A 25,065-nucleotide genomic window follows, 5' to 3' on the forward strand; every position below is an offset into this window, starting at 1 on the left:
ATCTTCAGCACTAATCATGAAAGCTTACTCAGGAATACTGCTGGTGACTGTGATGGGGTATACCAGACCCTCTGAGGCCCCCTGCTGGAGGCCTTGTGACCCTGCCACACCCCACCCTAAAAAAGGGCACTACGGAGTGTCCTCCAAACTGCCTAGAAAGGCTGTGTCCACACAGCCAATCAGGGCCCAGCAGACTGGTATAAGAGCTGCAGGGCAGAGGGAGTTCTGTTCCTTGCTGGAGCTGTAGGAATGTGGATGCTGTGTGGCTGGCTGGTGGAGCTACAGAACCCAGGGCAGGGCAGCACTGCCAGAAGCCAGAGGAAGTGAGGAGCCCTGATTTGGTTGCTGGGACTCCATTAGGACAAGGCCCTGAGGTAAGGGTGAAGTTGGCTTGGGCCACGGGGAAGTGGCCCAGGGAATTTGAGAACCTGTGCAACATAGTTAAAGGGACACAGCAGATGGCTGCAATCTACAGGGTCCCTGGACTGGCACCCAGAGTAGTGGGTGGGCCCAGGTTTCCCCCCACCCTCCATTAGCCGCTTGCGGGAAGTGGCCTGGACATTGAGGCACCCCGGAGGGGGAACTGAACAATAGTGGCCTAGCTGGAGAGCTGTAGCCAGGAAGCCGCTAGATGGTGAAGACATTGTCCCTGCTCTGAGATAGAGCAGTGCCCCAGGGCTCCCTGCCTGGAGACAGAGAGAGAGAGTGTGTGCAGGTGCACACACTTGGCCAAGGGGGCACTCACGAGAGATGAGTGCACCCCGTCACAGTGCCATTCACAGTTAATGCACGTACCTGGGGTGAAATCCTGGCTCAGCTGAAGTCAATGGCAAAATTCCATTGAATTCAATAGCACTAATATTTCAGCCTGGTCTCTTGGCTGCCTAAACCCAAATCCATTTGTTAGATAAATTGATGCATACTAACAAGTTATTCCAAATGTGCTCTAGAGCATGGGCACCTGGTAATGATGACCCAAATTTGCAAAAGTGACAAGTGAGTTTGGATCTTCCAGTTTTGGGGTGCACATCTTCTGATTTTCAGAAAGTGCTGAGCATCCATCTTCTGAAAATTAGAAACCTTTCAGGTGTTTCAAGTTGGACTCCCAAAAACGGACTCACACATCACCAGTTGCTACTCCTGCAAATTAGTGTTGGCAAGTTTACCAAGGCCGTCCTAGCACAAGGAGTCCTATAGCATATAACCCTCTGCCCCAGCCCTGAGCCCATCCCACACCCCAAACCCCTCATACCCTGTCCATGGCCCGCACCCCCAGCCAGAGCCCTCATCCCCCACACTCCAATCCTCTGACCCAGCCCTAAGCCCCCTCCTGCACCGTGAACCCCTTATCCCTGCCCCCCCCTGCTGCCCTCACCCCTGCAGCCCATTAATATTGTATAATAATCAACAATTCTTAATAAAGTTACCCAGAGAAAAAGAACAAAAGGGTAATTCATCAAGTGATGGCCTTGGAAACTGAAGTTATACACAAGAAAGATGCGGCAAATCTAAAAAGATAAGAAAAGGAGTTTTCAACAATCTTGGCTATCAAGATTTACGTGGTTAGAATACAATAGCAAATTAGACAGAGCTTTTTGCTTTTGATGGTTCCAAGAGTGCTTGGTTGTTTCTGTATTCAAACAAGTATTAATGAAGTTGATATTCTTAGTTAAATAAATTTTTCTTATGATAATGATATTGTGCAATATAGGAAAACTGTTAAATGCCTACTGTTTCCAGTCCATTTTTACATTATTTAAAAAATATATATATATCAGCTTACAAGGCTAGTGGAGAGGGGAACGGGACTTGTACCCATCCTGGGCATCACCAAAAATTATACAAACCTGCTGCCACTGGACTGCATGGAGATGATTGCAGGATTGGGGTTTAGATTGTGAGCATCCCAGGGCAGACGCTCTGTTTTTTGCTCTGTGTGCACAGTGCCTAGCACAACTGTGAACACTACCGGAATGCAAATAATAACTGGAATGCAAAAACTTAAGCTAATCAATGACCCTCCAGGCATTAGTGTCTAGAGAGACATGTGGGTGGCAGGCAGCTGGTATTGTGATGATCCCTGTGGTAATGTAGGCTGCTGGTCATCAGATTCAATTGCACCTCCTACTGAAAAAAATACAGAAACTCCACCTGTGTCCTCCGTCAGGAGCATGGTACTTGAGTAATACATTGCAGCAGAATGTAGCCAAGTCCCAACACCTCTGAGAGCTACTTTCTTGAAAATACTTTACAAGCCTGAGCATTTTTGACTCTATATCATCTAAATGATGTCAAGAGCCACTATGTAACCCAGGCGTATACCATGTCCAGTACTATGCTCCTAAGAGTAAAAGGCTGGTTATGTTTTACGATTTGTATAAGGCAAACAACTTAAAACATCTGGAATTAGTCAACAGCTGCTTTTAAGGAATTTTGACTTTACATCTGGGCCTGAATATTTTCACTTCTTTGAAACTATAAGGATAACGGTGGATGTAAGAATCACCTCCCGAGATCACTGCACTTGAGTGATGCGTTTCCACACAGCATCTTTAGCTTTAACACACCCACACGCTCTTGTTCTCTGTCTCTCTCCATCAATCTCCAATCTATCTGAAATCCTGAAGACTCCTGCTTCCGTATGACAAGATTGTCACTTCAGGTACTTGCAGCATAATGACCTAGAATTTCTCCCTTGCCACCTTTAGAATCAATAACCTTAAAATAATATTGCGGCTCCCTTCTGAATGCAGGTCTGGACATACAATCCAACGAGAGGTGAATATCCAGTAAAAAAAAAAAAATGAAAGAATACTTCTAACCACAGTCAAACTGTCTCACTGGAATTGCAAGGCAGGTTTTCTTTTTATAATTTACAAGTGTCAGAATGCAGGCAAACACGGTTCTACATTTTCCCCGTTATTAGAAGTATCTGAAATTTGCACAAATGTTTTGTTAGACTTACAACAGAATGTATTTCCTTTACTTGCTGCCCAGCCTTCCCCTTCAGGTTTAACCCTCATTTTGGAGCACTTTGTGCTAACACATTTCAAAAAACCTTCAGGATAATCAAACTTCACCACCTTAACCTACCCTCCTGGCTGGAGATGCTGTGCTCTTAAAATGACAAATGACTGTCACCACACTTGGAAGCAGTTTCAGGGGTGAGGAGCTCCTGCCAAAGGTCACCTGCTGTTGTGTGAGATGGGTTAGTGCAGTATTTTTGTGAGATTGGAGCTGCAGAGTGCACCAGCAAAGATCTTTGGAACAAATCAAGGTACATTAACTTCTCAGCACAGCAAGTGGGGAAATTGGGCTCCCCACTCCCAGTATTGCCAGTAAGACTCACTGTACATCAATAACTCTTCCTCCAAAGAATAGAACGCTTACCCCCACCGAAATCATACAGCTTACAATGCGAAAGCACTTCAGCAATGGCACAACATTCTATCAGAGATGCTATCATTGTGCCAGCTATCGTTGTGCTGGCCAGACAGGACAAACATGGGGTTCTTGGTCCCTAATCCTGCTATATTTTCAAAGCAGTACACAGGGATTTAGCCCTCTGGTCCCCATCAGTGTTACTGGGAGTTGAGTAGTTAATCTCCCTAGACCTTTTCTTTAAATGTCGGTATAAGGTTGTAAGCGTGTGATGCTGTATCTCATTCCCTGGTGTCTGATTATGGAGTCTCCTATTGTCTGTACCCTTCCAATTGTTCTCTGTACTTTATCATCTTGCCATTTATGGTGAGGTATAAGATGTATTAGGGAGATGAGGATATGTAATATGAAAGGTTAAGAAGAAACATCGGTGAGCTTTTTATAAAGACCCAGTCGCTCCCACATCCTCTGATTTAAGATTATGGAAGACGGTATATAGTGAAAATACTTGATCCTGAAAGATACAAAACTAAATTCTCCACTTTTTAAAATTCCTTTTCTCTGTGGTTAATCTCTGTCCATACTCTGAAGAGGGGCTGGGTTCCCTGTTTGTTTCTCAGTGATTTCATATCAGATTTCCTCCAGTGTGTTTAACTGCCAGTCATACAAATTCTACCTGGCATACAAAAGTCAAACTGGCTTCTTTCATGCTCCCATATCATTACCAGTTAACTCTGACCCCTCTGAGGTGTACTATCTGTGTAATTGAGGTACTAATGAGAACATTTCAAAAGGGACAGATTTAGTTTTGATGATGCATGAAAAGAAAAGATTTTTTTGTATCCATATTTGATTTTTGCTGGACTGGTAGTTAGAGTGGAAAAAAACAAACATGTCAACTGAGAACATTTTTACTTAAGACAATAAAAAGATACTGAGCCAGATCCTCAGCGAGTATAAATCTGCAAAGCTCCACTAGCATTAGCAGAGCTATGCTCATTTAAGACAGCTGAGCAACTCGCCCTCATTCTGCAATATGAGGATTAGCATATGATATTTTTAGGGGCGCAGTCTCTCTTTTTTATAGACACTGTGGTAAAAATCCCTGCATTGTATGGTCTGTCTTTATTGGGATACTTATGAGAGAGCTGTCCAATGATAAAGGATGGAGTAACCACCACAATGAATCAAACTGCTCTGAATCATCATGTCTAGCCTTTATTTCTGCAGTATCTGTGTTCTGCACTGTCCTATCTGACAGCTCCATATTCAGATCGTTAGGATCTCAGGTAAAGTCACAGCTCCAGAATCTGAGTAGTGCTGTAGGTGACAAGAAATCAGCCAGAAGTTCAATGAGCTTGACTGTCAATCCAACCTGTTTAATGTAGAAAACTTGCCCAGATCTGGATATGATACAAAAAATGAATTATAGACATTTTAACACAGATGTTTCATCCCTCGTGAAAGAGTTTTATGCTTCTTTAATACTATCGATATGGTGAGGCCAGCTCTTGGGTCTGGCTGATTTATACTCTGAGCAGGAACCAGCGGGCAAAGAGGGGCTGTACACTATCATCTTTTGGGTGGGGTGGGGGGGAATTCAACTACTAGTGCAAAGTAGAGTGGCTGTAAATTGCACCCATTGGTAACAATCCTCCGATGTCCATTACCCAAGCAGATGATTGCCAAAGAATAGCAGCACTGTAGCCATATCCTTTACCCAGTAGAGTCCCTTGATGCCCACTGCCCAAGAGCCTTTAGCAGGGAAGGGTGACAGAACTAGCTAAATCAGCATCACATCTCCATGGATTTCTCCATACCTGGATAATCCCCTTCTGCTCAGTTAGGACAGCTTTATAGCCCCTTTGCACCACTGCACTGGCACAAAAGGGCTGTATCAAGGACCAGGATGTGATCCAAAATGTACCTTCAAAGCCTTAGAAAATGCAAATGAGTTCCTGCATGAAGATCTTGCTTTAATTAAACTAATCTAATCATTCTCTCCTGAACTATAACATTCATTTTAGCTTATTTCAGACTAAGTGGTTTAGTTTTATATTTTACAGGCCATTAGAGGACAGCAGCAATTTACAGCAATAGAGTGTAACCAAAGATCTTTCTCAGAATTGTCGTCTTATTACACACAGTTGGGGTACAAGCTAGTGGAGAGATAGATGAGTTCACAATTGGCCGAGTTTATGGAAATAATAGAGCCCCTTGTGTGTACCCCACCCCCAAAAAAGAAGGAAAGAAAATAAAAAGAGCAGCACATGGTTTTAATTAGAAATCTTTAGATAGTAAATTACAATAAGCTGTGACATGTAGGAAAAAGAGCCCACTGCTACAATAGCTGAAATATAGGCCATTCCACTGCAACTGCATCATGTTACGGTTATATTGAATTATGTCTCGTGTATCCCAGAGTAATTGATTATATTTGGTTACGTTGTTTTTTTGGTTTTTTTTAAGGAAAGGGCCAAGATTAGTGATGGGTGAGCCTCCAATAGTTTAGAGGTTTGGATCAGCTCTGATTAATCCTAAAATGTCTGGCTGCCTACTCAAACTTTAATATATTTCTCCTCCGTCCTCGGTTCTTCCCATGCTCCCTGTTCCTCTGCTGACCACTGCATCTCTCTGATGCATCCACCCACTCATCAGCACACCCCATTGTTTTTGCCCCTCCTTTTTGTTCTCCCAGCCAAGTCCTTCTCTCACTGATTTCATATTTCCATCTCCCCAACATGAGAAATCACCTCCCCATCCTGCTTCCCAAACATGATTGCTTCCCCATTTGCTGTTCCCTCCTAGGCTGCTTTTCTTTCTCTTTACCCCATTCCATCAAAACCTGGGTCAGATCCTCAGTTCACTAAATCTGTATAGTTCCACTAAAGATACTGAGCCAGATCCTCAGCTGGTGTAAATCTGCAAAGCTCCACTGGCATTAGCAGAACTATGCTGATTTAAGTTAGCTGAGCAACTTGTCCTCATTCTGTAATGTGAAGGTTAGCATATGATGCTGTATTTTTAGGGCTGTATTCAACAATTCTGTCAGACCATCTTTGTCTACAGATTGCTCACTCTTGGAAGCTTCCCCTGATGCAGAAACATAAGGTGGTCAGTGGAGGAACAGGAAGCATGGGAAGGAATGAGGAGTGTCAAAATCTGGCTGGGGGGAGATGCCAGAACAATACATCTAGGATAGGCAGGGCATTGAGGGAAAGAGGCTAGAGGAGGAAGGTTCTAGCTGGGTTCAGGCGAATCATGGAGAAGGATGGGGACACAAAGAAATTTAAGGGAAAGAAGAAAGCTCACTATTGGCCTGATACAATGATTGTAGAAGTCAATGGGAGTCCTTACACTGACTTCAGTAGACATTGGATCAGGCCTTATATTTGCTGAAAGTGGATTAATGGTTTGGATGTTCTCCTGTAAGACATGCTTTCTGCAGGGGATAGGTACATTTTTTGTCTTTTTGATTTGGAAATTATTTTGAGTTATATTAATAGATCAGAAACATTCAGTAACATCCCAGGGACAAAGAACAACTTTCTTTGGAACCAGCCTAGCTCAACTCCTAACTATTCAATCTTGTCACTCACTTGATAGACCCCAGTTTGCACGTTGGCTAAGGTAATATTCAAGTTACACATAAGGTGCAGTTCTGCCCCTCCTACTCATGTTGAGTTGAAGTTTTCATAGTCAGTGTGTGCTGACTAAAGAAGCCTGTAAGTTAAAGCACTGACATCCTAGCAGTAGGTGCCATGAGAGACTACAGTTATCCTGTAGTTCAGGAAGAATCTCTTCCTTGGCTTGTGCTTTTGCCAGAGAAGCAGAAAATCATATCTGTGCTATATTAGCTTTCTGAACATTCTTTTACCTTTCACTCTTCTCCTAAATATCTAGATATTTGGCACCTTTCCATTAGGGGATACACTGAAACCATGTTGCTATACTGGATTTAATTTCAGAAAGGGGAACTATGCAAAAATGAGGAGCTAGTTAAACAGAAATTAAAAGGTATAGTGACTAGAGTGAAATCCCTGCAAGCTGCATGGACGCTTTTTTATGACACCATAATAGAGGCTCAATTTAAATGTATACCCAAAATTAAAAAACACAGTAAAAGAACTAAAAAAGAGCCACTGTGGCTTAACAACCATGTAAAAGAAGCAGTGAGAGATAAAAAGGCATCTTTTAAAAAGTGGAAGTGAAATCCTAGTGAGGTAAATAGAAAGGAGCATAAACACTGCCAAATTAAGTGTAAAAATGTAATAAGAAAAGCCAAAAAGGAGTTTGAAGAACAGCTAGCCAAAAACTCAGAAGGTAATAACAAAATGTTTTTTAAGTACATCAGAAGCCGGAAGCCTGCTAAACAACCAGTGGGGCCCCTGGACGATCGAGATACAAAAGGAGCACTTAAAGACAATAAAGTCATTGCAGAGAAACTAAATGAATTCTTTACTTCAGTCTTCACAGCTGAGGATGTCAGGGAGATTCCCAAACCTGAGCCGTCTTTTGTAGGTGACAAATCTGAGGAATTGTCACAGATTGAAGTGTCACTAGAGGCGGTTTTGAAATTAATTGAGAAATTTAACAGTAACAAGTCACCAGGCCCAGATGGCATGCACCCAAGAGTTCTGAAAAAACTCAAATGTGAAATTGAGGAACTATTAACTATGGTTTTGTAACCTGTCCTTTAAATCAGCTTCTGTACCCAATGACTGGAAGATAGCTAATGTAACGTCAGTATTTAAAAAGGGCTCTAGAGGTGATCCTGGCAATGACAGACCGCTAAGTCTAACGTCAGTATCAGGCAAATTAGTTGAAACAATAGCAAAGAATAAAATTGTCAGACACATAGAAGAACATAAATTGTTGGGCAAAAGTCAACATGGTTTCTGTAAAGGGAAATCATGTCCTACTAATCTATTAGAGTTCTTTGAAGGGGTCAACAAACATGTGGACAAGGGGATCCAGTGGACATAGTGTATTTAGATTTCCAGAAAGCCTTTGACAAGGTCCCTCACCAAAGGCTCTTATGTAAATTAAGTTGTCATGGGATAAGAGGGAAGATCCTTTCATGGATTGAGAGCTGGTTCAAAGACAGGGAACAAAGGGTAGGAATAAATGATAAATTTTCAGAATGGAGAGGGGTAACTAGTAGTGTTCCCCAAGCGTCAGTCCTAGGACCAATCCTATTCAACTTATTCATAAATGATCTGGAGAAAGAGGTAAACAGTGAGGTGGCAAAGTTTGCAGATGATACTAAACTGCTCAAGATAGTTAAGATCAAAGCAGACTGTGAAGAACTTCGAAAAGATCTCACAAAACTAAGTGATTGGGCAACAAAATGACAAATGAAGTTTAATGTGGATAAATGTAAAGTAATGCACATTGGAAAAAATAACCCCAACTATACATACAATATGATGGGGGCTAATTTAGCTACAATTAATCAGGAGAATGATCTTGGAGTCATTGTGGATAGTTCTCTGAAGACGTCCACGCAGTGTGCAGCAGCAGTCAAAAAAGCAAACAGGATGTTAGGAATCATTAAAAAAGGGATAGAGAATAAGATGGAGAATATCTTATTGCCCTTACATAAATCCATGGTATGCCCACATCTCGAATACTGCATACAGATGTGGTCCCCTCATCTCAAAAAAGATATACTGGCATTAGAAAAGGTTCAGAGAAGGGCAACTAAAATGATTAGGGGTTTGGAACAGGTCCCATATGAGGAGAGATTAAAGAGGCTAGGACTTTTCAGCTTGGAAAAGAGGAGACTTAGGGGGGATATGATGGAGGTATATAAAACCATGAGTGGTATGGAGAAAGTGAATAAGGAAAAGTTATTTACTTGTTCCCATAATATAAGAACTAGGGGCCACCAAATGAAATTAATGGGCATCAGGTTTAAAAAAAATAAAAGGAAGTTCTTCTTCACACAGCACACAGTCAACCTGTGGAACTCCTTGCCTGAGGAGGTTGTGAAGGCTTGGACTATAACAAGGTTTAAAAGAGAACTGGATAAATTCATGGAGGTTAAGTCCATTAATGACTATTAGACAGGATGGGTAAGGAATGGTGTCCCTAGCCTCTGTTTGTCAGAGGGTGGAGATGGATGGCAGGAGAGAGATCACTAGATCATTACCTGTTAGGTTCACTCCCTCTGGGGCACCTGGCATTGGCCACTGTCGATAGACAGGATACTGGGCTGGATGGACCTTTGGTTTGACCCAGTATGGCCGTTCTTATGTTCTTATGTTGGATATGTGAAGAGAAACTTCCCTTTCTAACTGGATTCCAGTCAGAAATATTGACATCCCATGATGTGGCTACTAGCCCCACACAAGCTTCACTTCTGTACCATTTAATAACTGGTGGTTTGGCCCATTGCTATTCAAAACCAAAACCAACCACAAGTACACTTTATCAAATCTAAGAGTTTTGAGATGCAGGTTCTTCTACTTTCCTTTCATTCTTGTTTGTCTCCTTCACAAATGATTGCTGCAAGACAGGTAGTCTCTCTACGAGAAACACAATAAGAAATATTAAACAAAAGTTTGAGTGTCTGTCAGCATGTCCCCTTAGGACAAGCTGCCACATAATAGCTGACATTGGCCCTGGTTCCACGCACTCCTTTGCTATTTGATTTCATATGAGGCTCAGTCAGTTGCAACTGGCAGATATTATTGCAATATTGGAGCCCTGTTCAAAGTAATGGTAGATACTGACCGTATGAAAGAGTCCTGCAGTATTTGGTTTTTGTGCACTTTCACTTCAGCGGTACAATAAACTATATACATTGACACGTTCCCTGAATTTAATTGACAAAACATCTGGTACAGCACAACCACTCTCCAGGTAAATTCTCACACACAACTCCAATAAAAATGTCATGAGTACAAATTAGGGATGGGCCACTTCAAAACCTTTAGTGATTTGGGTACAGATCTAAAAACATGGAACCTGGGTGTGAAATTTCATGTGAATATGCATCTTGCAAAATGTTCTGAGCACAGGTAATTTCATGGTATTTTTCAACATTCAGCCTTGGAAGAAAATAGGAAATAGCACCATTATGAAAATGAACAATGAAGTTTAACAAAGCTTTTAGTAATTCAAACTAAAGTTCTTGTTAAATCTTAACCAGGTTGAATCCTACTATAAATGTGTCATTTCTTGTCGGTGCACCTAGACATTTTTGTCAGCCCTGTAGTTAAGTGTATTCAAAAAACTGATTGGTACCAGGATTCCCTGTGATGATGACCAAGAACGGTAAATCTTGGTCCTTATTGAAAATGGTTTGTGGTACAATGTTTGGTTTAAAATGATGAGCCAGATCCTCAGCTGCTAGCTTCATTGTTTTCAACCTCCAATTATATGGGTCCAGATTCTGAAACCCTTTGAAGTAAATGGGATTACTTGATCGATATGTTACTATGTGACATAACTAAGCATGGCATAATTGAGTTAAGACAGGGGTTTTTTTCCATGTTTAATTTAATTAGATTAAATTATTGAATTATATTTTTAAAAAGTGCTTAAAATAATTTATGTGGCCAGTAAACCCAAAACAGACAAACTAACATACTAAAACCATAGCTTACTACACATATGGAAGAATGCTCTCCAGTGATATGTCAAGTATTGTACTTTTCAAAGGTCAAGCTGTTTTTATGGAGCTTGTTTGCTTTGCTTTAAAACAAACAAAATATTGTTACAAATACCATCCACCTTTTAATCACCCTTTATTCTCTAAATTTCATCAGTTTTGTTAAGCTACTTGTCAACTATGAAAGGACTCAACTGTGAGAAAACCACAGCACTATGTTGCCTTTCATTTTTGTAGCAATAGATGGAGGAAGGATAGAAGAGCTAATAGTTAATTACTCTGATGAGAGGAGAAAAAACTAGGGCTGGACAACACTGGTGAAAAGTGTGGTGGGGGGGTGTTTTTGAGACTTTTTTTATCAATCTATTTGGTGTAATTTTTTTAGTCCTCAGTTTTGCATTTTTTACAATTTGGCAAAAATTGTATAACATGGCACATTTGTAAAATACTAAGATCTGTACATGAACACCTACCAGCTCAGGTGCGATGGAAACGGTGAGAGACACACTCACAGTAGTTCTGCTCCAAGCAGTAGCACGTTTTTGAACCCCCTCAAAACTCACCGCCTATTGTCCTGCATAGAGTGTACGTCCAAACTGAGATGGCAAGATATTGGCAGATGAAAGAGAAACAGCTCCACCCAATCTGTTTCCACAGAGTGGAACACTGACGCATAGAGATAGTTGGAAACAGAAGTTCTATTCCCTGGGAAATTCCAACATTTCCTTTCATTCCAAATTGGAAAGAAATTTGTAAATGAAACTTCTGAAATATTTTGTTTTGGAAATATTGAAAGGACAATTTGGCTCTACCATTTCAATTTTATGTTGTTATAATTTATAGGAGTAATGTAAGAGTTATAATTTATAATGTAAGAGTTGAAACATTTCCTCATTGAATTGTTTAGATAAATTTCCCTAGGAAAAATCAACACAATTGATTCATACCCACAAAGTATTTCTATTTCATTGAACTGGCATTAAAATTGTTTCTTCACAAAATTTTCAACCAGCTGTAGGGCACAAAAGTTCCTTGGCAATTCTTGCTGAGCTATGGGAGTGCATGAGATACATGCTTTATCCTGTGATTGCATATTCTTTTTATGAAAGCCGTCACCTCCCATGGCTTTCATGATTTATTCTCCCACTTTTGGATAGTGCTTTAGATCCATGGATGAATTGTACTCTGCATAGCCAAGAGAATATGCTAAAGAACAAATGTGTGGACATTTATTTGAATTTTATATGAATTCTTTGTTTGTCCTTTCACATCACTTCTGTTATCACATTCAAGTGAGTTTTAAAAGCACAAACAGTCACAGAAGAAGTTTCAAAGTCATGTAAGGAAGTGTTTGCAGGAACCTGAAACTAGCTGTGATGGAGATGTTTGTGCACATACCAAACCATAGGACAGAACATGACCAATCATAGCTAAATAACACAGGTTGAAGGTCAAGTATCATTCTCAGAGTCAAGTGTTTCCTATCAGTCCATAGGATGAAAAAAAAAATTAAAATAAATTTGAATAAATGAAGGGAAACTGTGATTTGCTCTCATACTGTCTGTAAGCAGAAAAGAGAAGCTAAATTTGTCTGGCTATGAATAATAATGCATAATTTGCTCATCTATGGAGTTTCTAGATAGGTGCAAAGCATTATTATTTATTGTTAAGGGTGCTCATGCCTCCTCTAGAGAGTCTCATTAGTGCTGATCCCACATGTAAGTTAATGGTTTTAATCCAGCTATTTTATTTAGGTATAGGCATTTCTATGTTTGTTTGCCAGGTGCCCTTAAATGTATTATGCCACCTTCTTCAGAAAAGTAATTGCAGATGGAAGGATCCCACATCCACTCTCTCAGGAAATACAGTTCAGCTAATGTTGTTCAGTGATTCAGTGACTGTCTCCGTGTGCACAGCAAGGGAGTAACCTAAAGCCATTCTTTCTGCATTAGCATTTTTAGCTGAATATTTCATCTTCAAATAGTTTAATGAAAACATATCAATTAATCTGATTATTCAACTCAATTGAATTTTCAATTGAATATGAAAATAGAAAGTCCCCTGAACCTTAGGTGATGCTATGTTATTTCCGATCTTCTCAAGGGGAATCTAATCAACATTTTAGATGTCTGTATGCAAATGCAAGGAGTATGGGGAAGAAACAGGAAGAACTGGAAGTATTAGTACATAAGCTAAATTATTATTCAGTTGGCAACACAGAGACTTGGTGGGGTAAGTTTAATGAGTGGAGTATTGGTATAGAGGGGTATAGCTTGTTCAGAAAGGATAGGCAGGGAAAAAGGGAGGAGGAGTTATATTATACACAAAGAATATATATTCTTGTTCTGAGGTCCAAAAGGAGATGAGAAACACACAAGCTGAGAGTGTCTGGGTAAAGACAAAAGGGTTAAAAAATAGGGGTGATGTCATTGTTGGGGGCCTTCTATAGACCACAAGATCAGGAAGAGGAAGTGGATTTCTAAAACAAATAACAGAAATATCCAAAGCACAGGACCTGATTGCAGTGGAATACTTTAATTACCCAGACATCTGTTGGGAAAGTAAAATGGCAAAACACAAAATTCCCAGTAAGTTCTTGGAATGTATTGGAGACAGCTTTTTGTTCCAGACTGTGGAGTAAGTAACCAGGGAGACAACCATTTTAGACTTGATTCTAACTAGCTGGGAGGAATTGGTAGCAATTCTGAAAATGAAAGGCAATTTGTGCAACAGTGATCATGAAATGATAGATTTCATGATTCTAAGCATAGAAAGGAGTGAGAGCAGCAGCAGAAGGATAATGGATTTCAAAAGAGCAGACTTTAACAAACTCAGAGAACTAGTAGGTAAGGTCCCAGAGGAAGAAAATCTAAGGAAAGGGAGTTCAGGAGAGCTGGCAGTTGCTCAAGAAGACAATATTAAAGGCACAACTTCAAACTATTCCAATGCAATGGAAATATAGGAAGAATAGTTAGAGACCAGAATGGATCCATCAGGTGCTCTTTAATGACCTCAAAATCAAAAAAGAATCCTACAAAAAGTGGAAAGCTAGTCAAATTGATATGGACAAGTACAAAAGAACAGCACAAGTATGTAGGGACAAAATCAGAACGGCTACAGCACAAAATGAGTTACACTAGGCAAGGGTCATAATAGGCAATAAGAAGAGGTTCTTTAAATATATTAGGAGCAAGAGAAAGACAAAGAAAAGTGTAGGCTCTCTGCTTAGTGGGGATGGAGAACTAATAACTGATGACATCAAGAACGCTGAAGTGCTTAATGCCAATTTTGCCTCAGTCTTCTCTACAAAGGTTTAATGATGACCACATACTCAACATAATTAATATTAACCAGGGGGAAGGAATGCAGGCCAAAATAGGAAAAAAACAAGTTTAAATAATATTCAGATAAATTAGACGTATTCAGATCGTCAAAGCCTGATGAAATTAATCCTAGATTACTTAAAAAACTAGCTGAAGCAATCTCAGAACCATTAACAGTTATCTTTCAGAACTCCTAGAGGACAGGAGAGGTGCTAAACGGCTGGAGAAGGGCAAACATAATACCTATCTTTAAAAAGGGGAACAAGGAAGACCTGAGGAATTATAGACCAGTCAGCCCAATTTCAATATCTGGAAAGATATTGGAGCAAATTATAAAACAATCAGTTTATAAGCATATGTAGGATAATAGGGCTACAAGGAATAGTCAGCATGGATTTGTCAAAAATAAATGTCACACCAACTTAATTTCCTTTTTTGTTTGGGTTACCTAGTAGGTAGGGAAGAAACAGTAGACATGATATACTGTGATTTTTGTAAGACTTTTGACACTGTTCTGCATAACATTCTCCTAAGCAAACTAGGGGAATGTAGTCTAGATGAAATTACTATAAGGTGGTTTCAAAACTGGTTGAAAGACCACACTCAAAGAATAGTTATCAATGGCTTGCTGTCAAATTGGAGGGTGTATCGAGTGGCGTCTCTCAGGGTCCTAGTACTTTCAGTATTTTCAGTAATGACTTAGATAATGGAATAGTGAGCATTCTTATAAAATTTGCATACGAGATCATGCTGTGAGAGGTTGCAAGCACTTTGGAGTACAGGTTTAAAACTCAAAATGACCGTGACAAATTGAAGAGTTGGTCTGAATCCAACAAGACAAAATTGAATAATGGCAAGAGCAAAGTACTTCACTTAGAAAAGAAATATAAAAGGCACAACTACAAAATGGGGAATAACTGGCTAGGTGGCAGTACTGCTGAAAAGGATCTGAAGGTTATAGTAGACCACAAACTGAAGATGAGTCGTCAATGTGATGCAGCTTCAAAAAAGGCCAATGTGATTCTGGGGTGTATTAACAGGAGTGTTGTATGTAAAACACAGGAGGCAATTGTACCTTTCTACTCGGCATTGCTGAAGTCCCAGCTTGAGTGCTGTATCCAATTCTGGGCACCACACTTCAGGAAAGATGTGGACTAATTGGAAACAGTCCAGATGGGGGTAACACAAATGATGAAAGATTTAGAAAACCTGACCTATGAGGAAAGGTTAAAAAAACTGGGCATGTGTAGTCTTGAGAAAAGAAGACTGAGGGGAGACCTGATACGTCTTCCAATGCTGTAGAGAGGAGGGGGATCAATTGTTCTCCATGTCCACTGAAGGTAGCACAAAAAGTAATGGGCTTAATCGGCAGCAAGGGAGATTTAGGTTAGCTAATAGGAAAAACTTTCTAACTGTAAGGGTAGTTAAACTCTGGAATAGGCTTCCAAGGGAGGTCATGGAGTCACCATTACTGGAAGCAACGATGGTCTAGGTTTATTTGGTCCTGCTATAGAGTAGGGGGTGGGACTTGATGACTTCTTGAGGTCCCTTCCATTCCTACATTTCTATGCCTATATGATGATTCTAAGAATTCACTATGTTCACTAATTCACCCTATACAACTCTTGGCTTTATATTATTCAGACGCAGGGCTTTTTCTGCCCTGACAGGAACAAAAGAAACTAGCATGGTCAAGAGGTTCACAGTGACTTGACCTGGTTTATTGAGACAATTATGAATACAACAATTATTACTCTAATTTATATTGCAGTAGTACCTAGAAGCCAACCAAGTCATGACCCCATTGTGCTAGGCACTGCATAAACATATATAAAATTACAATATCTGATTGAAAGAGCATACAGATTAAAACAGGGCTAGAACAAACAAGCCAGTTAGCGTGGAGGATGGGGAAGACAAAAATACAGAAAGTGTATAAAAGTCTTTCTCTCTTCATGGCTTGTTTGATACCCCTAGTGATAAAGTTCATAAGATATGTCTACACTGCAATTAGAAGTGTGATTTGCAGATCTTGTAAGCATACCCACTCTAGCTTTAATCTAGCTAGCATAGCTATGCCTACACAAGCTGTGAATCACACCCCCAATTGCAGTGTAAACATACCCTAATATGCAAAGTTTCAGCAGTAGCCAAATTCCCAAGATGTTTCCTCTGTCTACCTTAGCGGCTAACTAGACAACACTGTTCCAAAATATAATATAGGATTTAGTAATAATACACAGACTTGCAGTATACAACAATTTAAATTTTCAAAGATGTAGACATTTCACTATTAGCCACCTGATAGGCATAGCCTCATGCCAACCCATAGACAAAATGAGTGTTCCTAAATAAGAAAGTTATCAGACATACTGTCTGGATATTTACTGCCATGCTATTTTATAATCACATTTCAACTTGAACTTAAAATGCATTTGCTTTGCTGGTATTCATACCTCTTTTGTTTTCATTTTCTGTAGACATTAAAGTGATCAATACAAATGCTCACAGTAAGCAAATTTCAAGCCTGCGTGCATGAGCATTAGCAGATACCAAAGTGCCAAGTTGTGATGATAAAGTTATTCTGGGGATATTAGGATGTGGGTATTTGGAAAATAATTTTCTCTGTCCTCTACTGCTGTTATTCTGTGCTTGTGATGGCTGTACCCATGTCTGTGAGTCACCTTGTTATCCCCCTGCCATCCAGCAAGAGAGAGAGACTTGCTGGTGTCTAACTGGGAGTCAGCTCCCTGACACCTCCAGTCTGTTAGCACCTAAACAATCTCCTCTTGACTATGCTAGCCCTCACTTTGGCATGCAGTTTAACAATAGGTGCACCTCAGTCCCTGTTAGAGAACAGTGAACCCTTTGCCAGCTGATATCAATAGGCCTCTGTGTCACAATGCTGGTGGCCAGCAAAGGTAATTAGTATATTTAACATAGGGCAATGTGTAACGGAGCAGGTGATGGGTTCCCTAAATCCCTCAGCAGAAGCTCTTACATAGAGTCAGTTAAATGAGTTGGACAAGAATCTCACTAAATCCTTTGCGAATGTGCACACAAACGCACATACACATACATTTGCTTTGGGGTAATGATAAAATGTTGCAGAATAGTACATGCAGAATGTTTGCTGGAGGAAACAAGACATTGCCTAAGACAGCCAAGACCCAGCAGAGAAGTCCAGCCACTACCAAGACTACAGCAGCAGGTGCCAACAGAAGCAGAGGCCTGGACTCGGGAACCCAAGCTTCCACCAAAGAGAGACTGGGGCTGGGCTGGTGTGGATTCTGAGTTGGTCGGTTTGCTGATCAAGATGACTGTTGTTGATAAAACGGAGTGTTTGTACTGATCATGGTATTGGAGTAATTGCTGGGTGAATTCTTGCCTTTGCAAAGGCTATAGGAGGGGTCTCCACTGCCGGGCAAGGGGAGGGAGTCTGGTACCCACTACTAGCAATGAAAGCACCCACCTGACCACTATTTCTGTTCATATGTGATGAAAGATTGAAATTTAAATGAATCTCGTTTAAATGATCTGTACTCATCTAGTAAATGTTATAGCAGCCTAATGTTTATAGGAATAATACTTTTTTGCAAGGGCTGTGACGCCTAAAAAAGAAAAATGTTTTCCCTAATCCTGTTTATCTGGTACCTCTTCCTAAACTGTTGCCTCTTGTTGAGAGATTCAAAGCCCCAGTGAATTCTTTATGCCTTCCTCCTCCTTATCTGGGTCATACTCATCCAATTAGGGAATCAGAACTATACCAGGTGACTGTTTAAAATGAACCAACAGAGCTTGAATTTTGCATCTTGCCTGTCAAATACCTTGTCACACAACAGAGTTTTTAAGAAGAGTCTATGTAAATTTGAGCAATGGATGGATACATTTGAGGAAATTGCACTTTACCTGCAGAAACCATCATCAAATGGAGACAAAATTTTCTCACATAAATTATTCACTCTGAAATTTTGATTTGGCTGTAATTTTTAGAAGAGTCCGTCGACTGAAAATATAGGTAACATCTGTCTCCTCTTTTTAAAGCTTTGTGTGAAAATGATATCATCTTTGCTTGATGAGCTTGTTGAGATTTAGATCTTCTACACATAAGATAAGTAAACCTTTGAATACATGTGGAGGAAACTTAAATTTTCGCTTGAGTCTGCACACAAGCATGTAAGTTCCCTTCCTCAGCTCCCAGGTATATAAAGCATTTGTTACACACACATCCCATGATTTGTTGTTTGGTCTGACCATATGCACAGTGTACATTTTTCTACAGACGCTGATGTACTGCTAACAATCATAAAATTATGGGGAATATATCAGCTCATATTTTTCACTTGAATAGAAAAAGTATAATATAGTATGTAGTAGCATAGCTATTCAGTACAGAATGAGTATAACAGAGTTTGCCCTTTCGTAGTCTGATCCAAGACAATTACAGGCACATGCATTGCTGCCGCCATAAATACTGGCCTGGCTTGCTCTTTAGTGCTACGAACTGTAAAACAGATACCACGTTAAACTTTCATTGACAATGATCAGGATTGAGTACAAGACATTTTTGGAGAATGAGTTAAAGGCCATTTGGCCCATCACAGCTCATTCCCATGGACTCACTTCATTTCCATCTCTCCCCACCTAATTGTTTTTTGAATTACAGTGTTTTACCGCAACAACCTGCCATTGTTATCGCCACAAGTTCACCATTCCACTCAGTTCAGCTGTAGAGCTTATGGCATGAAAGAAAAAACACTTCCTGACATCTAAGTCATATCAATTTGTCTCTCATTTCTATGTATGTTCCTTGATGTGTCATGTGTATGAGGAAGATATAATAACTGGTATCCTTCTCTACCTCTCCCTGCTTGTCTGCTTTAGTCTCTTATTGTAGCCACCCCATTATCTTCTTCTCTGTCAGTTATGCCAGTCTCATCCACGCATTTGTCAGCTTCTTCCAAAACCTGTCCTTTATGCATGGAGTGCAATCCCTGAACTAATCTACAGGGTAACTGCTCTATCCTCCTTCAACTCACTCCTCACCCTGTCATGCCTATGAGAAATCAGTCCTTCAATAACTGTATTGTTGTGTGACGCTGAGGGCTATCTAATCATATTTCTTTAAAATGGAAACCACTAGAACCTTCATCTTGTACAATAGCTAAATCATGAAGCCAGGTGATCTTATGTTTGTTATCCATATCTTCCCTTCCTCTCTTTGTTTCTTCTTGTCTCAGGTTAGACTGTAAAAGCTATTTCTTACTATGGGCTTGGCCCAGCATAGTGGGACCTCAGTTGATTAGAACCTCTAATCGCTACTGCAGTGCAAATAAATAATCATATAAGCTTGAATCTCCAATCTGCTGTAGCTCACGAAAGCTTATGCTCAAATAAATTGGTTAGTCTCTAAAATGCCACAAGTATTCCTTTTCAATCTGCCAAAGTTATTTTGCACCAGGAAATTAATCTAAAACACTGGAGAATTCCTCCTATATTGGGGGATCTCCATGAGGATAACGATGGCAAAGGCTCTGCGGCCTCCTGTGCTTTTCTCCCTCTAGTGAAAGAAGGGAGGGGCTATGTTGAGGGCAGGAAGAGGCATGGCAGGAGATTGTGCATGGCACAGCAAGTGTCTTTCTGCGGAGTCTCCATGGGGTAAGGTCCGTAAGGGAACTCATGTCAGTGGTATGTTAAAGCCGCCAGCCTGGAGCTTTAACTTGTGCAGAGAATCAGAGAGCTGTGAGTGGTTCTATCTCTCCGCTACAGCAATGTAGAGCTCAGGCAAAGCAGGGAATCAAATTCCATATTTATCACTTTTATCACTGACAAATTCCCTAGATGTGGTTTGGGCCCTCTCTTTTACTAGGCACTTTACAAACACACAAGACGAGACAGTTTTTACCTTATGGAAAGCCATCAAATGAATTTGGGGCCATCTTAACAGCTTCATTCTTTTTTGACAGTTCAGATGGAAGAATAATAGATGTAAGGCAAACGATGTTTTTGGGAGAGAGCACGCAAGGGACTCAACACTAATGAATCTCTCGTTCAACATGTCACCAGCAGTCTAATGCTGGTGACTCTTCCTGTTACGGCAGTATTTCCATTTAAGTACGTTAGAATGAGATCCGCTGGAGCTGAATTTGAAGCCCTGGCAATGCTCCTATTGAGTTGGCTGTTCTGCGTGTTAGCTGTATTGCTGGAGCTCCCCAAATGATTAGGGGGCAAGTAGCTCCATCAGTTTACCTCACACATTCAGTGCAAATGAACCCAGAAGAGGAGAGTTAAAGTAATACTGACTCTGATTGCTTCATTTTCACACCAGCCTGTGGCCAAAGTCTGTTCCTCTCCTCTCCTTACTGTCTCTGTGCTAGTCTATCACATGTACTGGGGGAGGGGAACTGCTATTTTAGATACAGATAAGGAGACATAAATATGTTTAATAGGATATTATGCTTAGCAAAAACCAACAACAAATCTACAATCCTACCAGCTTTTCCCTCTCACTCTCTGTGGGAAACTCTGCCCCCTACGAATGTCACCAAACTAATGATTACCATGTCCTCCCCGTGCCTCCTAGGACCATTATCCCATTCAAGCATGCCCACATAGAGCCCCCACTCATGCTCACAGAGCACCTTTGGGCCTGTGTCAGTGCTCATTTTACTATCTCTTTGGCCTAACTTCAGCATAAAAGCCCCTTGGTGCAGGGACCTTGTCTCTGTTTTCCCTGGTAAAGCACAGTCTATTTGCAGAGCTGAACTGTAACCACTAGGGGCAGATATGTCTCGGACCATTCATAGAATGTAAGCATTGCCAATGAAACACTTGACCTGGATGTTTTTTTTTGACGTTATTTGTGGCTCATAATGTAGACACAGCTGATAGATTTACAGTCCCTGCAGACAATCTTCCAAACTCTGCTCTGGCTCATCAGACTTATCTACTCTGGTTTCTCTTCCAGCTGTTTCCTTTTCAAATGTTTTGCTTTCAGAGGCCCTGTGGTGTTGCAGCTGTCAGAAAGAGAGGAGGAAAAAGCAAGTGAGAGAAAGGAGGAGGGGAAGTGTGTGAAGGAAAACAAAGAGGAATGATTTTGGTGCAAAAAGGGGGAGAAGGATTTGGGAACAGACAGAGACCTAGAAGCTTCAGAGCAGAGAAGCATCAATTTGGAAGCAAATAAAAATGAGGGTTATAGGTCCCTGGATGCTGAAAGAAGAAAGAGCCTGGAAGAGAAAGAAACTGGACCCTGAGATTAGTGAAAGAAATGAAACCCTTAGAGCAAAGGGAGAAGTACCGTTAGAATAATTTAATATCTTTCTCCTGTATTTACAATGCCTGTGTGGGGCTGCAAAATACAATTTCTTTCTTACCAGTTTGTCCTGCATTCAGCAAATATTTTGTTTGGCTGCCTTGTGTTTGCTGATGCTGACTCAGAAAGAGAAGCAATGCTGGCAGACCTGGAAACAATATTAAACAGATTAACTGATGCATCAGGGTGAACTGAGATTTTGGTTTAGGGGTCATCACACTCAACGGACGGTTATTGTCATTGTGAGATGGCAGATTTTCATAAGAAATGCTCAGCATATCCAGTTTTCATGTTAAGATTTATACGCTTATATTCTCTATAAGAATGATGCTAATCATTGCACAAAAGCTGTCCAGTGCACATGTGACTAATCAGGGTGAAATTTCCATTTGCTAGTTTATTAAACGCTGCATTGGGAGGTGTTACAGGGACTCCTTGAACAATATACAGAGAAAAAATAATTATGCAAGGTATTGTGATTACTGGAAGTGGATACACATATCCTGACTGATCATGTCACTGCCCAAACCAAGGTCAAAATCCTATTTGAAAATATATTTATCAGTGTGAAATGGGAAGTAAATTATCAAAGAGAATGTGTCCTAGTAAGTTAATATGTGCCATAAACCAGAACTCATTCTTTTGGATGCTAATGCAGATCATTGGCTGTTAAAGAATTGAGAGAGTTCTCCCACGGTGAACAAGAGGAAGTCTGTCTTCGGGTTAGAGATACAGTAGTTTCTGTAAGTACCATGTGGGAACTCCAAGAGCAAAATTAACTTACAGTGCCAGGCAACGTCATAGAATCCAAAAGCCTTATTTATAACCTTGAAATGAACTGCAAAGGTTTGGTTGCAGCTTAAAAAATATGGCTGGGGAATTCAAATGAAAGATTAAAAACTCTGTGTCTGGCGTTTACAAACAGAATTAGTACAGTTAGTATTTTAACAAACTTGCCTCTGTAGTATGCTCAGAAATGTGGGCTGCAGACTTCAGTTTCCATGTCAGAGTAATGTCACAAGTATCCAAAACAAAGGAGAAAAAACAGAGATCGTATCACACTGGCTAAGTGTGTCATGATTAAAGCTGGTCAAGAATTTTCTGTTGAAATTATATTAGATGGAAAATGTAGTGCCTGCAGAATCAAAATTTTCTGCAGGAAAATTTGGATTTTACTGAATTTTTTTGATGTTCTGTTAGAAAAATTAATATAAAATATTCCATTTGGGGACAAATTTGATCTCAATCAAGATATTTTGCCTTGTTGAACTGAAACCAAGCATTTTGTTTTGAGTCAGTTCGACATTAATCTTTCTGCTTCAGCTGCCACAGTGTACCATGTGAGCTGAAGTTCAAGTGCCTCTCCCCCATCTGCTCCACAGGGCAAGTGCCCAGCTGGACTATATCTCCCATAAAGCACTGTGGCCAGCTGCTGGTTGAACCGATGTAGTGCATCATGGAAGATGTAGTCAACATGGAGTCTGACCTGTACAGAAGAATGGAAGTGTGAAGTGCCATGGCAGTTAGGGGACATGGATTGATGTTTAACTGATCCAAAACCAAATGTTATTATTCAATTCTATTAACGGAATAAGAACATTTCAGTTCAGGTATTTCAAAACATTTTGTTTCAATACCAAAGGTAGCACTTAAATTATTTTTTTCTGAAGGTTCCATTCTGTGGGGAAAAATCAATATTTCAACTTTTTGTTCTGATTCAGGATGGAAAAAAAAATTTCAAAAGTGTGTCACTGGACAGAAATTTTGATTTTTGACCAGGTCTAGTCATGATCCACTCCCCTCCAAACCACCAGATCCTACTATTGTTATTAGCTAGTGGACTTATATTTTTAATGTAAGTGGTAAAAGTCTTTGCTTTGATGTTCTATTTCTATAAAGTCTCATATACCACACTCATCACCCTAGTCTACATTGCCTACTCATGAGCCGTGGGATGGAATTGTTTCTGAATTATTTCTTCAAATCTCTGTCATGACTCACTCTTACTGGCAGAAAAATCAGGAAGTCTATCTCAGGAGCTGTAATCCCTTTTCAGATCTTGTTAAAATAGAACACTCATTAATAATATTTTAAACAATCAGATATATTGGGGGTTTTGAATAATCAAACCCATCATCTTAAAGTTCTGTAAGTCACATTAATTCTCAGCAGGACTGGTAATGTCACTTCAAGGATAAGAAACCACCTGAAAGCTTCCTCAATGCTTCTCTTATTCTTCATTAAAGGAGCTGGTGTGTTTTGTTTTTGAGAAACAGAAGTAGATATGTGTCATGTAGAAAACTAACTTCAAAAGTACCTGGTTTCTCACCATCAATTATTAGAAGCCTCCAGGTGTTTAGCCCACCACCTTCTTACAGGAGAAAATTTGCTCTGGTTTTTTACAGATACAGGAACACATATAGCCAGTAAATCCAATTTCAGTATTTAAAGAACTATTTGCTAACAGTAGGGTGATGATTTTTTTCTTCCTACAGGCCTCTAATTACTGCTAATAATTGGGGGTTTATATCAGACACCATTTAAAAACTCTACAATTTTGCTTGGGCCACTAATTAACATTACTGAGTTATTTCCTGAAACAATGGAGCAATGCAAAGTTCTTTGCCAGTGCAAAGAATTTAATGGAGATCACTGTACAGATATTCAAATGGGAGGGGGGCAAAACATACAACATTCTCTTTGTGACCACGTGATCAAAATAATGTTGCTACCCAACCATCCCCATATACACTCCATTCACCCACAAACAGGCTGAGAAAATATTCGGGGACAAATTTGGTTGGATTCTCTATGGTACTGAGCCCTCATATCTCCCAATAAAGACAAGCGAAGCTGCAGATACTCAGCCCCTCTGAAAATCAATTCAGAATTACACTCCTTCTCCATTTTATTTTTTTCCCCAAGGTTTATTTGAGTTGAATGAATGCCAGTGCACTCTTTACTACTGTAGCTTAGAGACTACAACCACTTTTAGCCTACCAGCCCTGTCTAATTCTGCCTTCAGTATTTCTGAAGTTGTTTTGGCTCAAGGAGGAACTAGTGATTACACTAAAGCTTCTTTCTCTCCATGTCAGAGCAAAGCTTTAAAGCTTCTGATACTGGATTCTGATCAGGGAAAAAAAAATGTTTCTTAGATTCCCTGCCCCTATCCTGTGAAGATCAGATTATTCCTGAGATACAGCAACTGCTCAACATGAGCCAGCAGATTCGGCGAAGCCCTGGCAGAAGCATGCTAATGTCTTGAGGGTAGTTCCTCTGTATTCATTTAAAATGCAATTAAATAGAACAAATACTAAAGGGGGAGAGGGATGTTAAATGTTAAGTAAAATGGACAATATGTTACATATGCATACAAAAATATGGGGGGATTTTTCCTCCACCTCATACTTTTTATATAAAACATTTTGTAA

Source organism: Chelonia mydas, chromosome 8 (genome assembly GCF_015237465.2).
Source record: "Chelonia mydas isolate rCheMyd1 chromosome 8, rCheMyd1.pri.v2, whole genome shotgun sequence".
Taxonomy (NCBI): Eukaryota; Metazoa; Chordata; order Testudines; family Cheloniidae; genus Chelonia; species Chelonia mydas.